The 16,296-nt window shown below is 51.5% G+C and overlaps 1 long non-coding RNA gene across 1 annotated transcript in view; it reads right to left on the bottom strand.

Moving 5' to 3' along the window:
• LOC144248925 (uncharacterized) overlaps positions 1–16,296 on the bottom strand; it is a 109,200-nt gene that overhangs the window by 577 nt on the left and 92,327 nt on the right. Inside the window, exon 2 of the long non-coding RNA XR_014955056.1 lies at positions 38–1,197. This is a non-coding gene — a long non-coding RNA (uncharacterized LOC144248925). The remainder of the gene's footprint in view (positions 1–37; positions 1,198–16,296) is intronic.

Genomic DNA, 16,296 nt, shown 5'->3' with positions numbered 1-16,296 from the left:
ATTTAGGCTTCCCCTACAAATGCAAACAATGACTGACCTGCTCATGGAAACACCCTCCCCCAGGACTGGGGCCCTCTGCCACAGATTTGAATTGTCTGCATCTGAAAGGAAGTTAGGACTAGTGTCAAACGGCTGCAGGACAACTTAGCATCACCAAACATGTTATGGCAAACTCCTGATACAATCTAGAGCCCAACTACACCCGGCATTACAAATTTCAAGTCCCCAGGACTTGTGCTAATACAGGCTATGCAGCAGGGCAGAGCAGCTCCAGGAAAAATATGTGCAGACACCCGTGACACAGGACAGGGAGAGAGAGCTTTGGAGGATAAAAAAGGACTGAGAGATGCAAAGATAATAGGGTGCACCAGAGACGAGTGACAGGACACACGCCATCGCTGCTCTGCCCTGAGCAGCTCAGCACTGAGATCAAAACAGACGCTTTCCCTTTAGGTGGCCTTAGGAGACGCTTCTTGGGCAGCCCCATCTCCAAAATTGTCTCAAAAACCCCTCCTGGGGAGTCCCACCCGGCACCTCTCTTCCATTCCCTCTGTGGGTTGTAGCCCTGCACTTATCTTGCACGTATCAGGGGATGAAAATCCCCATCGGGTGCAGAAGGAAGACGCTGCTCCCATCTCCAGGCCCTGGCCCTAACTTATCTTTTGGATGACTGGTGATGTGAATCCACGTTGGACCTGAAATGAGTCTGGCTCAGAGGAGATAGCCTGTTAGCCTCTTAGTCTTCTAAAATAAAGAATGGGAAAATCAATGGTTGTGTTTAGTGCTATGTGGGCCGAATCTCAGCAAGTCAGTTACTTATCCTCTCCTGAGTGTGCCTGGGTGTTCAAGTCTCCGGCCTCATCCTCAGTCTAAGGTATGGCTGTTATGATGAGTGGCACGGGGGTTAGAGAGGCAAAGCTACATGGCATTTGTGTGAGTTCGGTGGAGGAGCTTGTGTGCCGTATGACACGTGGATGCCTCTGCTATGCTTGTGAAAAGCCTTGCAGATACGCACCGTTTCTCACCCTACTGCCTGCAAACCCCCACCGGGATAACTCCTAACTCGGTACCCTGCTTAATCTCCCTCTCCTAGTCACAATCCTCAACTCACCTGAAGCCGCCGTCTGCGTCGTGATGAATCTGCTGGAAAAATGTTGCGCTCGACACAAACTGCAATTACTGGAAGTTGCCCTCCTCCTAAAAAAAGAAGAAAAAAATCAGAAATTACAAAAGCACCTTACCAGCCCTGAATACTCAACCCCAAACTGTGAATTTAAATACTCCCTGTGTTCAACGTTGTTTTCTTTGCAGTATCTTCAAAGTCTCTGTTGCATTAGAAGCCCAAAAGCAGCTGCAGAGAACAAGCTAAGCTAAAGGAGCCTCTTCATCTGAATGAGAGGAGAGCTCTTACCCCAGCTGATCCCACTGAGGGAATGAAGCCCCTTGGGAAAGGCTGGGGTTAATATACCCCTGATTGGGCCCGCCTCTCGTTCCCGTGGCACCTGGGAAAAGGGAGGGGGCAAACCCCACAGTGTATAAAAGCCATCAGAGGAGCTGTGGCTATTTGGCTCCTCTGGCTTGAATTCAAGGAGAAGAAAGGGCTGGATATAGAAGAAAACTCTTCAGGGAAATGACAGCTCTTTCTTTTTTCTACAACTGCTTGGAGCAAAAGGGCAAAAAATCTGGTAAGAAATAAAACTTTGTTTTTAGGCAGCATATCTAGATAAGTTGGGTAATTTGCTGTTAACTTATATAATTATTCCTCAGTGACTACTAAGTAGTACTCAACCTGAGACTAAGGGTGGAGAAAAACACTAATTATATGAACAGTTTAAGTCTCCTTGGGGCTGCTAATTAGGACTAACTACATTATAAATAACAATAAGAAAAACAATAGGCTCCTGGGCAGCATAAAGGTTAAGTACGTGCTAGGCTTGCCTTTCTCTGAGGTACTTAGTCCTAGGGCACAGAAAGAAGTGCCCTGAAAAGTAGTTTTAAATGCTGAAAAAGCATCTTAAAAGAGCCTCCTTCAAATTAATCCCTTAAAATGAAGAAATGGGGAAGTTGCCTCCACTGATACCATGGCAAATAAATGGCTTCCGCCCTTTAACTTAATCCCCTCGAATACTGGGAAAAGAGAGGCTTTCCTCAATTTAAATCTCTCCAGTTATGAAGACAGAGGGATTTTCCCCTCAATCCAAACCCTTAAGAAAGAGAGATAGCTGGGCTTCCCCCTCAATTTAAGCCTTAGGACAACAAAAAGGGTTACTCTTAATTCAAACCCATAAACAACATTGTCAAGGTTTTCCCCCTCTATTTAAACTGGAAAATAATGGAATATGGGGATTCCCTGTCAATTACCACCCCTAACAGCATAGAAAAGGCAGGGACTCTTTCAAATGAGACCATTAAAATTGCAGGGGAAGTGCATTTCCTCATTATTTGAAAGCAAGAAATAATGGAAAAGGAAGTTTTTTCCCATACTTTAAACCCCTTGTCTCTCCATAACCCCTCTTTTTTCTGGGAGTGCTGTGGAAGGTCTTGGGGTTCTAGGGAGGGACTGACACAATAAAAGGGGAAAGTTGAAAGCTCTCCTATGGAACCCCACATGCTGCCCGGCCTGCTCAGGTGCTGCCCCTTGGCAAGAGGGCTCTGCCCTCTGCATTTTCTCAAAGGGATGCTCCGTGCCCGGGTGGGTCCGGCTGCTCCCCGGTCCCAGCTGGATGTTCCGACTGTAGCTCCTGGAGGGACGCTTGGGATACCCCTGTTAGCCCCTCTGGATTAGCAGCTCCCTGTGCAGGTGTGCGCAGGTAGCTGCACTAAAAGCAGCTGCTCGCATGGGGAGCTGCTACACCTGAGTGGGGGATAAGGTGAAGAAAGGTCCTGTGGGGTGTTCCCTCCCCTACACAGCCCTTTGCCAGACCCTTAAACAATGGGGTGCCAGATTTTCATTGCCAAGATAATTAACAATCTTTCCCCTGGCCAAACAGGAATGGTGCTACCAAAATTGCAAACAGTGAATGATTTCTCACAGACCACAGCTGCCAACACCAGGAATTCTCGCTGCCCTTAGAGAGCAGCACACCTCCAGTGAAGAGACATCAACACACAGAGAGGGTGAGGTTGGTTTTATAGGGAAAAAGGGCAGAGGTTGGATCACGAGGTCTGTGGCTGCAAGTGACATTCTACATCATTTTGTTCTGAATGGCACAGGATTTATCCTGGAGCAAAACTGCTCCCACCAAGAATTCTGCCTGCCCCGGAAGAGACAAGCACCTCCTTAAAATTGAAACCAGGAAGTGTAGAGGGTGAGCCATCTTTCACAGAGAATAGGGCCAGTGACAGAGTCCAAGACCCAGGGGCCATGAAAGAAGGGCCGCCCACTGAAAATCTGAATGCAGAAGGATGTGTTGTGGACCCAAGCTGCCCTGATGTTAATCAGGGGTTATCTTAAACATCCCAAGCACAACTCGCAAACTGACATCAGGAACCTGGACTGGTGAGTTTTCTTTCCCAGGCTAAAAGTCTGGAATTGGCACTCAGGACCCCCTGGCCCTGGGTGGGCAGCTGACTGCAACAAATATGACCATCGAAGAATATCTCCCAGACCCCATCTGCCCCCACCTCAAACTTGTACTGCCCTGATGGTCCCAATGGAGCCCTAAAAACTGACATCAGGAACCTGGACTGGTGAGTTTTCTTTCCAAGGGAAAAGGGCAGGAGTATGTGCCCAGGGGCTCCTGGCCCTGAGCAGGAACCTGACTTCAAAAACTCCAATCATCAAAGGATGTATCCCAGAACACAGCTGTCCCCACCTCAAACTTGCACTGCCCTGACAGTCCCATGGGAGCACTACAAACTGACATCAAGAACCGGAACTGGTGAGCTTTCTTTCCCAGGAAAAAGAGCTGGAATTACAGCACTGGACCCCCTGGCCTTGGGCAGGCGCCTGACTGCAACAAATACGAATATGGAAGGATATCACCCAGACACCATCTCCTCCAACCTCAAACTTGTGCTGCCCTGACACTCCCAAGGGAGCCCTGCAAACTGACATTAGTAACCTGGACTGGTGAGTTTTCTTTCCAGGGAAAAGGGCCGGAGTATGTGCTCAGGGATCCCTGGGCATGAGCTGGCACAGAACTACAAAAACTCCAATCATCGAAGGATGCATCCCAGAACAAAGTTGTCCCCATCTCAGACTTGCACTGCCCTGATAGTCCCATGGGAGCACTACAAACCGACATCAAGAAACTGGACTTTGAGTATTCTTTCCCAGGGTAAAGGGCCAGAGTATGTGCCCAGAGGTCCCTGCCCCTGAGCTGGCACCTGACTTCAAAACATCGAAACACTGAAGGATGCATCCCAGGACAAAGCTGTCCCCACCTCAAACTTGCGCTGCCCTGAGAGTCCCAAGGGAGCCCTACAAACTGACATCAGGAACCTGCACTGGTGAGTTTTCTTTCCAGGGAAAAGGCTGGGACATGAGCCCAGGTGCCCCAGTCCCTGTACTAACACCTCACTCCAAAAACTCCAAATATCAAAGGATGCATCCCAGAACAAAGCTGTCCCGGCCTCAAACTTGCGCTGCCCTGACCGTCCCAAGGGAGCCCTACAAACTGACATCAGGAACCTGGACTGGTGAGTTTGCTTTTCAAGGAAAAGGGCTGGAATTAGAGCAAAGGTCCCCCTGGCCTTGGGCAGGCACCTAACTGCAACACATAAGAACATCAAAGGATATCTCAGAGACTTCATCTGCCCCAACATGTAACTTGTGCTTCCCTGAGAGTGCCAAGCGAGCCCTACAAACTCACATCAGGATCCTGGACTGGTGAGCTTTCTTTCCCAGGGAAAAAGTCTGGAACTGGCGCACAGGTCCCCTGACCCCGGGTGGGCGCCTGACTGCAAAAATAAGAACATCAAAGGATATCTCCGAGACTTCATCTGCCCCCACCTCAAACTTGCGCTGCCCTGAGAGTCCCAAAGGGAGCCCTACAAACTGACATCAGGAACCTGGACTGGTGAGTTTCCTTTTCAGGGAAAAGGCTGGAAAATATTTCCAGGTGCCCCTGGCCCTGAGCTGGCGCCTCACTCCAAATACTCCAAACATCGAAGGATGCATCCCAGAACAAAGCTGTCCCCACCTCAAACTTGTGTTGCCCTGATAGACCCAAGGAATCCCTACGAACTGACATCAGGAACCTGGACTTGTGAGTTTTCTTTCCCAGGGAAATTGGCCAAAGTATGTGCCCAGGGCCCCTGGCCCTGAGCTAGCGCCTGAATGCAAAAACTACAAACATCGAAGGAAGCATCCCAGAACAAAGCTGTCCCCACCTCAAACTTGTGCTGCCAGTACAGTGCCAAGGGAGACCTACAAACTGACATCAGGAACCTGGACTGGTGGGTTTCCTTTTCAGGGAAAAGGGCTGGAATTAGAGCAAAGGTCCCCCTGGCCTTGGGCAGGCACCTGACTGCAACTCATAAGAACATCAAAGGATATCTCCGAGACTTCATCTGTCCCCACCTCAAACTTGCGCTGCCCTGAGAGTCCCAAGGGAGCCCTAGAAACTGACATCAGGAACCTGAACTGGTGAGTTTCCTTTTCAGGGAAAAGGGCTGGAATTATAGCAAAGGTCCGCCTGGCCTTGGGCAGGCGCCTGACTGCAACATATAAGAACATCAAAGGATATCTCCGAGACTTCATCTGCCCCCACCTCAAACTTGCGCTGCCCTGAGAGTCCCAAGGGAGCCCTACAAACTGACATCAGGAACCTGGACTGGTGAGTTTTCTTTCCAGGGAAAAGGCTGGGAAATGTGCCCAGGGGCCCCAGGCCCTGAGCTGGCACCTCACTCCAAAACCTCCAAACATCAAAGGATGCATCCCAGAACAAAGCTGTCCCGGCCTCAAACTTCTGCTGCCCTGACAGATCCACAGGGAGCCCTACAAACTGACATCAGGAACCTGGACTGGTGAGTTTCCTTTTCAGGGAAAAGGGCTGGAATTAGAGCAAAGGTCCGCCTGGCCTTGGACAGGCGCCTGGCTGCAACTCATAAGAACATCAAAGGATATCTCCGAGACTTCATCTGCCCCCACCTCAAACTTGCGCTGCCCTGAGAGTCCCAATGCTTCCCTAGAAACTGACATCAGGAACTTGGACTGCTATGTTTCCTTTCCCAGGGAAAAGGCTGGAATTTGCGCTCAGGTCCCCTGACCCCGGATGGGAGTCTGACTGCAACAAATAGGAACATCAAAGAATATCTCTCAGAACGAAGTTGTCCCCACCTCAAACTTGTGCTGCCCGTACCGTGCCAAGGGAGCCCTACAAACTGACATCAGGAACCTGGACTGGTGAGTTTTCTTTCCAGGGAAAAGGCTGGGAAATGTGCCCAGGGGCCCCTGGGCCTGAGCTGGCGCCTCACTCCACAAAATCCAAACATTGAAGGATGCATCCCAGAACAAAGCCGTCCCCACCTCAAACTTGTGCTGCCCTGACAGTCCCAAAGGGAGCCCTACAAACTGACATCAGGAACCTGGACTGGTGAGTTTCCTTTTCAGGGAAAAGGGCTGGAATTAGAGCAAAGGTCCCCCTGGCCTTGGGCAGGCGCCTGACTGCAACACATAAGAACATCAAAGGATATCTCCGAGACTTCATCTGCCCCAACATGTAACTTGTGCTGCCCTGAGAGTACCAAGCGTGCCCTACAAACTGACATCAGGAACCTGCACTGGTGATTTTCCTTTCCAGGGAAAAGGCTGGAAAATATGCCCAGGTGCCCCAGTCCCTGTACTGACACCTCACTCCAAAAACTCCAAATATCAAAGGATGCATCCCAGAACAAAGCTGTCCCGGCTTCAAACTTGCGCTGCCCTGACCGTCCCAAGGGAGCCCTACAAACTGACATCAGGAACCTGGACTGGTGAGTTTGCTTTTCAAGGAAAAGGGCTGGAATTAGAGCAAAGGTCCCCCTGGCCTTGGGCAGGCACCTAACTGCAACACATAAGAACATCAAAGGATATCTCAGAGACTTCATCTGCCCCAACATGTAACTTGTGCTGCCCTGAGAGTGCCAAGCGAGCCCTACAAACTGACATCAGGATCCTGGACTGGTGAGCTTTCTTTCCCAGGGAAAAAGTCTGGAACTGGCGCACAGGTCCCCTGACCCCGGGTGGGCGCCTGACTGCAAAAATAAGAACATCAAAGGATATCTCCGAGACTTCATCTGCCCCCACCTCAAACTTGTGCTGCCCTGAGAGTCCCAAGGGAGACCTACAAACTGAGATCAGGAACCTGGACTGGTGAGTTTTCTTTCCAGGGAAAAGGCTGGGAAATATGACCAGGGGCCCCTGGCCCTGAGCTGGCGCCTCACTCCAAATACTCCAAACATCGAAGGATGCATCCCAGAACAAAGCTGTCCCCACCTCAAATTTGTGCTGCCAGTACAGTGCCAAGGGAGACCTACAAACTGACATCAGGAACCTGGACTGGTGAGTTTTCTTTCCAGGGAAAAGGCTGGAAAATATTTCCAGGTGCCCCTGGCCCTGAGCTGGCGCCTCACTCCAAATACTCCAAACATCGAAGGATGCATCCCAGAACAAAGCTGTCCCCACCTCAAACTTGTGTTGCCCTGATAGACCCAAGGAATCCCTACGAACTGACATCAGGAACCTGGACTTGTGAGTTTTCTTTCCCAGGGAAATTGGCCAAAGTATGTGCCCAGGGCCCCTGGCCCTGAGCTAGCGCCTGAATGCAAAAACTACAAACATCGAAGGATGCATCCCAGAACAAAGCTGTCCCCACCTCAAACTTGTGCTGCCAGTACAGTGCCAAGGGAGCCCTACAAACAGACATCAGGAACCTGGACTGGTGAGTTTCCTTTTCAGGGAAAAGGCTGGGAAATGTGACCAGGGGCCCCTGGCCCTGAGCTGGCGCCTCACTCCAAAAACTCCAAACATCGAAGGAAGCATCCCAGAACAAAGCTGTCCCCACCTCAAACTTGTGCTGCCAGTACAGTGCCAAGGGAGACCTACAAACTGACATCAGGAACCTGGACTGGTGGGTTTCCTTTTCAGGGAAAAGGGCTGGAATTAGAGCAAAGGTCCCCCTGGCCTTGGGCAGGCACCTGACTGCAACTCATAAGAACATCAAAGGATATCTCCGAGACTTCATCTGTCCCCACCTCAAACTTGCGCTGCCCTGAGAGTCCCAAGGGAGCCCTAGAAACTGACATCAGGAACCTGAACTGGTGAGTTTCCTTTTCAGGGAAAAGGGCTGGAATTATAGCAAAGGTCCGCCTGGCCTTGGGCAGGCGCCTGACTGCAACATATAAGAACATCAAAGGATATCTCCGAGACTTCATCTGCCCCCACCTCAAACTTGCGCTGCCCTGAGAGTCCCAAGGGAGCCCTACAAACTGACATCAGGAACCTGGACTGGTGAGTTTTCTTTCCAGGGAAAAGGCTGGGAAATGTGCCCAGGGGCCCCAGGCCCTGAGCTGGCACCTCACTCCACAAAATCCAAACATCAAAGGATGCATCCCAGAACAAAGCTGTCCCCACCTCAAACTTGTGCTGCCCTGACAGTCCCAAAGGGAGCCCTACAAACTGACATCAGGAACCTGGACTGGTGAGTTTCCTTTTCAGGGAAAAGGGCTGGAATTAGAGCAAAGGTCCCCCTGGCCTTGGGCAGGCGCCTGACTGCAACACATAAGAACATCAAAGGATATCTCCGAGACTTCATCTGCCCCAACATGTAACTTGTGCTGCCCTGAGAGTACCAAGCGTGCCCTACAAACTGACATCAGGATCCTGGACTGGTGAGTTTCCTTTTCAGGGAAAAGGGCTGGAATTAGAGCAAAGGTCCCCCTGGCCTTGGGCAGGCGCCTGACTGCAACTCATAAGAACATCAAAGGATATCTCCGAGACTTCATCTGCCCCCACCTCAAACTTGCGCTGCCCTGAGAGTCCCAAGGGAGCCCTACAAACTGACATCAGGAACCTGGACTGGTGAGTTTCCTTTTCAGGGAAAAGGCTGGAAAATATGCCAGGGGCCCCTGGCCCTGAGCTGGCGCCTCACTCCAAATACTCCAAACATCGAAGGATGCATCCCAGAACAAAGCTGTCCCCACCTCAAACTTGCGCTGCCCTGAGAGTCCCAAGGGAGACCTACAAACTGACATCAGGAACCTGGACTGGTGAGTTTTCTTTCCAGGGAAAAGGCTGGGAAATATGCCCAGGGGCCCCTGGCCCTGAGCTGGCGCCTCACTCCAAATACTCCAAACATCGAAGGATGCATCCCAGAACAAAGCTGTCCCCACCTCAAATTTGTGCTGCCAGTACAGTGCCAAGGGAGACCTACAAACTGACATCAGGAACCTGGCCTGAAGAGTTTCCTTATCAGGGAAAAAGGCTGGAATTAAAACAAAGGTCCCCTGGCCTTGGGCAGGCACCTGACTGCAACACATAAGAACATCAAAGGATATCTCCGAGACTTCATCTGTCCCCACCTCAAACTTGCGCTGCCCTGAGAGTCCCAAGGGAGCCCTACAAACTGACATCAGGAACCTGGACTGGTGAGTTTTCTTTCCAGGGAAAAGGCTGGGAAATGTGCCCAGGGGCCCCTGGGCCTGAGCTGGCGCCTCACTCCAAAACCTCCAAACATCAAAGGATGCATCCCAGAACAAAGCTGTCCCGGCCTCAAACTTCTGCTGCCCTGACAGTCCCAAAGGGAGCCCTAAAAACTGACATCAGGAACCTGGACTGGTGAGTTTTCTTTCCAAGGGAAAAGGGCAGGAGTATGTGCCCAGGGGCTCCTGGCCCTGAGCAGGAACCTGACTTCAAAAACTCCAATCATCAAAGGATGTATCCCAGAACACAGCTGTCCCCACCTCAAACTTGCACTGCCCTGACAGTCCCATGGGAGCACTACAAACTGACATCAAGAACCGGAACTGGTGAGCTTTCTTTCCCAGGAAAAAAGAGCTGGAATTACAGCACTGGACCCCCTGGCCTTGGGCAGGCGCCTGACTGCAACAAATACGAATATGGAAGGATATCACCCAGACACCATCTCCTCCAACCTCAAACTTGTGCTGCCCTGACAGTCCCAAGGGAGCCCTGCAAACTGACATCAGGAACCTGGACTGGTGAGTTTTCTTTCCAGGGAAAAGGGCCGGAGTATGTGCTCAGGGATCCCTGGGCATGAGCTGGCACAGAACTACAAAAACTCCAATCATCGAAGGATGCATCCCAGAACAAAGTTGTCCCCATCTCAGACTTGCACTGCCCTGATAGTCCCATGGGAGCACTACAAACCGACATCAAGAAACTGGACTTTGAGTATTCTTTCCCAGGGTAAAGGGCCAGAGTATGTGCCCAGAGGTCCCTGCCCCTGAGCTGGCACCTGACTTCAAAACATCGAAACACTGAAGGATGCATCCCAGGACAAAGCTGTCCCCACCTCAAACTTGCGCTGCCCTGAGAGTCCCAAGGGAGCCCTAGAAATTGACATCAGGAACCTGGACTGGTGAGTTTTCTTTCCAGGGAAAAGGCTGGAAAATATGCCCAGGTGCCCCAGTCCCTGTACTGACACCTCACTCCAAAAACTCCAAATATCAAAGGATGCATCCCAGAACAAAGCTGTCCCGGCCTCAAACTTGCGCTGCCCTGACCGTCCCAAGGGAGCCCTACAAACTGACATCAGGAACCTGGACTGGTGAGTTTGCTTTTCAAGGAAAAGGGCTGGAATTAGAGCAAAGGTCCCCCTGGCCTTGGGCAGGCACCTAACTGCAACACATAAGAACATCAAAGGATATCTCCGAGACTTCATCTGCCCCAACATGTAACTTGTGCTGCCCTGAGAGTGCCAAGCGAGCCCTACAAACTGACATCAGGATCCTGGACTGGTGAGCTTTCTTTCCCAGGGAAAAAGTCTGGAACTGGCGCACAGGTCCCCTGACCCCGGGTGGGCGCCTGACTGCAAAAATAAGAACATCAAAGGATATCTCCGAGACTTCATCTGCCCCCACCTCAAACTTGCGCTGCCCTGAGAGTCCCAAAGGGAGCCCTACAAACTGACATCAGGAACCTGGACTGGTGAGTTTCCTTTTCAGGGAAAAGGCTGGAAAATATGCCAGGGGCCCCTGGCCCTGAGCTGGCGCCTCACTCCAAAAACTCCAAACATCGAAGGATGCATCCCAGAACAAAGCTGTCCCCACCTCAAACTTGCGCTGCCCTGAGAGTCCCAAGGGAGACCTACAAACTGACATCAGGAACCTGGACTGGTGAGTTTTCTTTCCAGGGAAAAGGCTGGGAAATATGCCCAGGGGCCCCTGGCCCTGAGCTGGCACCTCACTCCAAATACTCCAAACATCGAAGGATGCATCCCAGAACAAAGCTGTCCCCACCTCAAATTTGTGCTGCCAGTACAGTGCCAAGGGAGACCTACAAACTGACATCAGGAACCTGGACTGGTGAGTTTTCTTTCCAGGGAAAAGGCTGGAAAATATTTCCAGGTGCCCCTGGCCCTGAGCTGGCGCCTCACTCCAAATACTCCAAACATCGAAGGATGCATCCCAGAACAAAGCTGTCCCCACCTCAAACTTGTGTTGCCCTGATAGACCCAAGGAATCCCTACGAACTGACATCAGGAACCTGGACTTGTGAGTTTTCTTTCCCAGGGAAATTGGCCAAAGTATGTGCCCAGGGCCCCTGGCCCTGAGCTAGCGCCTGAATGCAAAAACTACAAACATCGAAGGATGCATCCCAGAACAAAGCTGTCCCCACCTCAAACTTGTGCTGCCAGTACAGTGCCAAGGGAGCCCTACAAACAGACATCAGGAACCTGGACTGGTGAGTTTCCTTTTCAGGGAAAAGGCTGGGAAATGTGACCAGGGGCCCCTGGCCCTGAGCTGGCGCCTCACTCCAAAAACTCCAAACATCGAAGGAAGCATCCCAGAACAAAGCTGTCCCCACCTCAAACTTGTGCTGCCAGTACAGTGCCAAGGGAGACCTACAAACTGACATCAGGAACCTGGACTGGTGAGTTTCCTTTTCAGGGAAAAAGGCTGGAATTAGAACAAAGGCCCCCCTGGCCTTGCGGAGGCACCTGACTGCAACACATAAGAACATCAAAGGATATCTCCGAGACTTCATCTGCCCCCACCTCAAACTTGTGCTGCCAGTACAGTGCCAAGGCAGACCTACAAACTGACATCAGGAACCTGGACTGGTGAGTTTTCTTTCCAGGGAAAAGTCTGGGAAATGTGCCCAGTGGCCCCTGGCCCTGAGCTAGCACCTGAATGCAAAAAATCAAAACATCGAAGGATGCATCCCAGAACAAAGCTGTCCCCACCTCAAACTTGCGCTGCCCTGAGAGTCCCAAGGGAGCCCTACAAACTGACATCAGGAACCTGGACTGGTGAGTTTCCTTTTCAGGGAAAAGGGCTGGAATTAGAGCAAAGGTCCCCCTGCCCTTGGGCAGGCACCTGACTGCAACACATAAGAACATCAAAGGATATCTCCGAGACTTCATCTGCCCCCACCTCAAACTTGCGCTGCCCTGAGAGTCCCAAGGGAGCCCTACAAACTGACATCAGGAACCTGGACTGGTGAGTTTTCTTTCCAGGGAAAAGGCTGGGAAATGTGCCCAGGGGCCCCTGGCCCTGAGCTGGCGCCTCACTCCAAATACTCCAAACATCGAAGGATGCATCCCAGAACAAAGCTGTCCCCACCTCAAACTTGTGCTGCCACTACAGTGCCAAGGGAGACCTACAAACTGACATCAGGAACCTGGACTGGTGAGTTTTCTTTCCAGGAAAAAGTCTGGGAAATGTGCCCAGGGGCCCCAGGCCCTGGGTCAACACCTGAATGCAAAAAAATCAAAACATCGAAGGATGCATCCCAGAACAAAGCTGTCCCCACCTCAAACTTGCGCTGCCCTGACAGTCCCAATGGTTCCCTAGAAACTGACATCAGGAACCTGGACTGCTATGTTTCCTTTCCCAGGGAAAAGGCTGGAATTTGCGCTCAGGTCCCCTGACCCCGGGTGGGAGTCTGACTGCAACAAATAGGAACATCAAAGAATATCTCCCAGAACAAAGTTGTCCCCCCCTCAAACTTGTGCTGCCCGTACCGTGCCAAGGGAGACCTAAAAACTGACATCAGGAACCTGCACTGGTGAGCTTTCTTTCCCAGGGAAAATGTCTGGAATTGGCGCACCGGTCCCCTGACGCCGGATGGGCGCCTGACTGCAAAAATAAGAACATCAAAGGATATCTCCGAGACTTCATCTGCCCCCACCTCAAACTTGCGCTGCCCTGAGAGTCCCAAGGGAGCCCTACAAACTGACATCAGGAACCTGGACTGGTGAGTTTTCTTTCCAGGGAAAAGGCTGGAAAATATGCCCAGGTGCCCCTGGCCCTGAGCTGGCCCCTCACTCCAAAAACTACAAACATCAAAGGATGCATCCCAGAACAAAGCTGTCCCGTCCTCAAACTTGCGCTGCCCTGACAGTTCCAATGGTTCCCTAGAAACTGACATCAGGAACCTGGACTGGTGAGTTTCCTTTTCAGGGAAAAGGGCTGGGATTAGAACAAAGGTCCCCCTGGCCTTGGGCTGGCACCTGACTGCAACACATAGGAACATCAAAGGATATCTCCGAGACTACATCTGCCCCCACCTCAAACTTGTGCTACCATTACAGTGCCAAGGGAGCCCTACAAACTGACATCAGGAACCTGGACTGGTGAGTTTTCTTTCCAGGGAAAATGGCCAAAGTATGTGCCCAGGGGCCCCCAGCCCTGTTCTGGACCCTGACCGCAAAAAATCCTTATATCTAAGGATGGACCCCAAACCGAAGTTATCCCCACCTCAAACTTGTGCTGCTTGTACAGTGCAAAGGGAGACCTACAAACTGACATCAGGATCCTTGACTGGTGAGTTTTCTTTCCAGGGAAAAGGCTGGGAAATGAGCCCAGGGGCCCCCGGCCCTGGGTGGGCACCTGAATGCAAAAAATCAAAACATCGAAGGCTGCATCCCAGAACACAGCTGTCCCCACCTCAAACTTGCGCTGCCCTGAGAGTCCCAAGGGAGCCCTACAAACTGACATCAGGAACCTGGACTGGTGAGTTTCCTTTCTAGGGAAAAAGGCTGGAATTAGAACAAAGGTCCCCCTGGCCTTGGGCAGGTGCCTGACTGCAACTCATAAGAACATCAAAGGATATCTCCGAGACTTCATCTGCCCCAACATGAAACTTGTGCTGCCCTGAGAGTCCCAAGGGAGCCCTACAAACTGACATCCGGAACCTGGACTGGTGAGTTTCCTTTTCAGGGAAAAGGCTGGGAAATGTGCCCAGGGGCCCCTGGCCCTGAGCTGGCGCCTCACTCCAAAAACTCCAAATATCGAAGGATGCATCCGAGAACAAAGCTGTCCCCACCTCAAACTTGCGCTGCCCTGACAGTCTCAATGGTTCCCTAGAAACTGACATCAGGAACCTGGACTGCTATGTTTCCTTTCCCAGGGAAAAGGCTGGAATTTGCGCTCAGGTCCCCTGACCCCGCGGTGGAGTCTGACTGCAACAAATAGGAACATCAAAGAATATCTCCCAGAACGAAGTTGTCCCCACCTCAAACTTGTGCTGCCCATACCTTGCCAAGGGAGCCCTACAGACTGACATCAGGAACTTGGACTGGTGAGTTTTCTTTCCCAGGCAAAAAGGCTGGAATTAGCGCACAGGACCCCCTGACCCCAGGTGGGAGGCTAACTGCAACAAATAGGAACATCAAAGAATATCTCCCAGAACAAAGCTGTCCCCACCAGAAAATTTGTGCTGCCCGTACCGTGCCAAGGGAGACCTACAAACTGACATCAGGAACCTGGACTGGTGAGTTTCCTTTTCAGGGAAAAGGGCTGGAATTAGACCAAAGGTCCCCCTGGCCTTGGGCAGGCGCCTGGCTGCAACTCATAAGAACATCAAAGGATATCTCCGAGACTTCATCTGCCCCCACCTCAAACTTGCGCTGCCCTGAGAGTCCCAAGGGAGCCCTACAAACTGACATCAGGAACTTGGACTGGTGAGTTTTCTTTCCCAGGCAAAAAGGCTGGAATTAGCGCACAGGACCCCCTGACCCCAGGTGGGAGGCTAACTGCAACAAATAGGAACATCAAAGAATATCTCCCAGAACAAAGCTGTCCCCACCAGAAAATTTGTGCTGCCCGTACCGTGCCAAGGGAGACCTACAAACTGACATCAGGAAGCTGGACTGGTGAGCTTTCTTTCCCAGGGAAAAAGTCTGGAATTGGCGCACAGGTCCCCTGACCCCGGGTGGGCGCCTGACTGCAAAAGTAAGAACATCAAAGGATATCTCTGAGAATTCATCTGCCCCCACCTCAAACTTGCGCTGCCCTGAGAGTCCCAAAGGAGCCCTACAAACTGACATCAGGAACCTGGACTGGTGAGTTTTCTTTCCAGGGAAAAGGCTGGGACATGAGCCCAGGGGCCCACCGGCCCTGGGTGGGCACCTGAATGCAAAAAATCAAAACATCGAAGGCTGCATCCCAGAACACAGCTGTCCCCACCTCAAACTTGCGCTGCCCTGAGAGTCCCAAGGGAGCCCTACAAACTGACATCAGGAATGTGCACTGGTGAGTTTTCTTTTCAGGGAAAAGACTGGAAAATATGCCAGGGGCCCCTGGCCCTGAGCAGGCGCCTCACTCCAAAAACTCCAAACATTAAAGGATGCATCCCAGAACAAAGGTGTCCCTACCTCAAACTTGTGTTGACCTGATAGACCAAAGGGATCCCTAGAAACTGACATCAGGAACCTGGACTGCTATGTTTCCTTTCCCAGGGAAAAGGCTGGAATTAGAACAAAGGTCCCCATGGCCTTGGGCAGGCGCCTGACTGCAACGCATAAGAACATCAAAGGATATCTCCGAGACTTCATCTGCCCCCACCTCAAACTTGCGCTGCCCTGAGAGTCCCAAGGGAGCCCTACAAACTGACATCAGGAACCTGGACTGGTGAGTTTTCTTTCCAGGGAAAAGGCTGGGAAATATGCCCAGGTGCCCCAGGCCCTGAGCTGGCACCTCACTCCAAAAACTCCAAACATCAAAGGATGCATCCCAGAACAAAGCTGTCCCCACCTCTAACTTGTGCTGCCAGTACAGTGCCAAGGGAGCCCTACAAACTGACATCAGGAACCTGGACTGGTGAGTTTTCTTTCCAGGGAAAAGTCTGGGAAATGTGCCCAGGGGCCCCCGGCCCTGGGTGGGCACCTGAATGCAAAAAATCAAAAC

This window comes from Lonchura striata, chromosome 4, assembly GCF_050655825.1.
Source record: "Lonchura striata isolate lonStrDom1 chromosome 4, ASM5065582v1, whole genome shotgun sequence".
Lineage (NCBI taxonomy): Eukaryota > Metazoa > Chordata > Aves > Passeriformes > Estrildidae > Lonchura > Lonchura striata.
The sequence above is the reverse complement of the archived record's forward strand: the minus strand, read 5'-3'. Positions and strand labels throughout refer to the sequence as shown.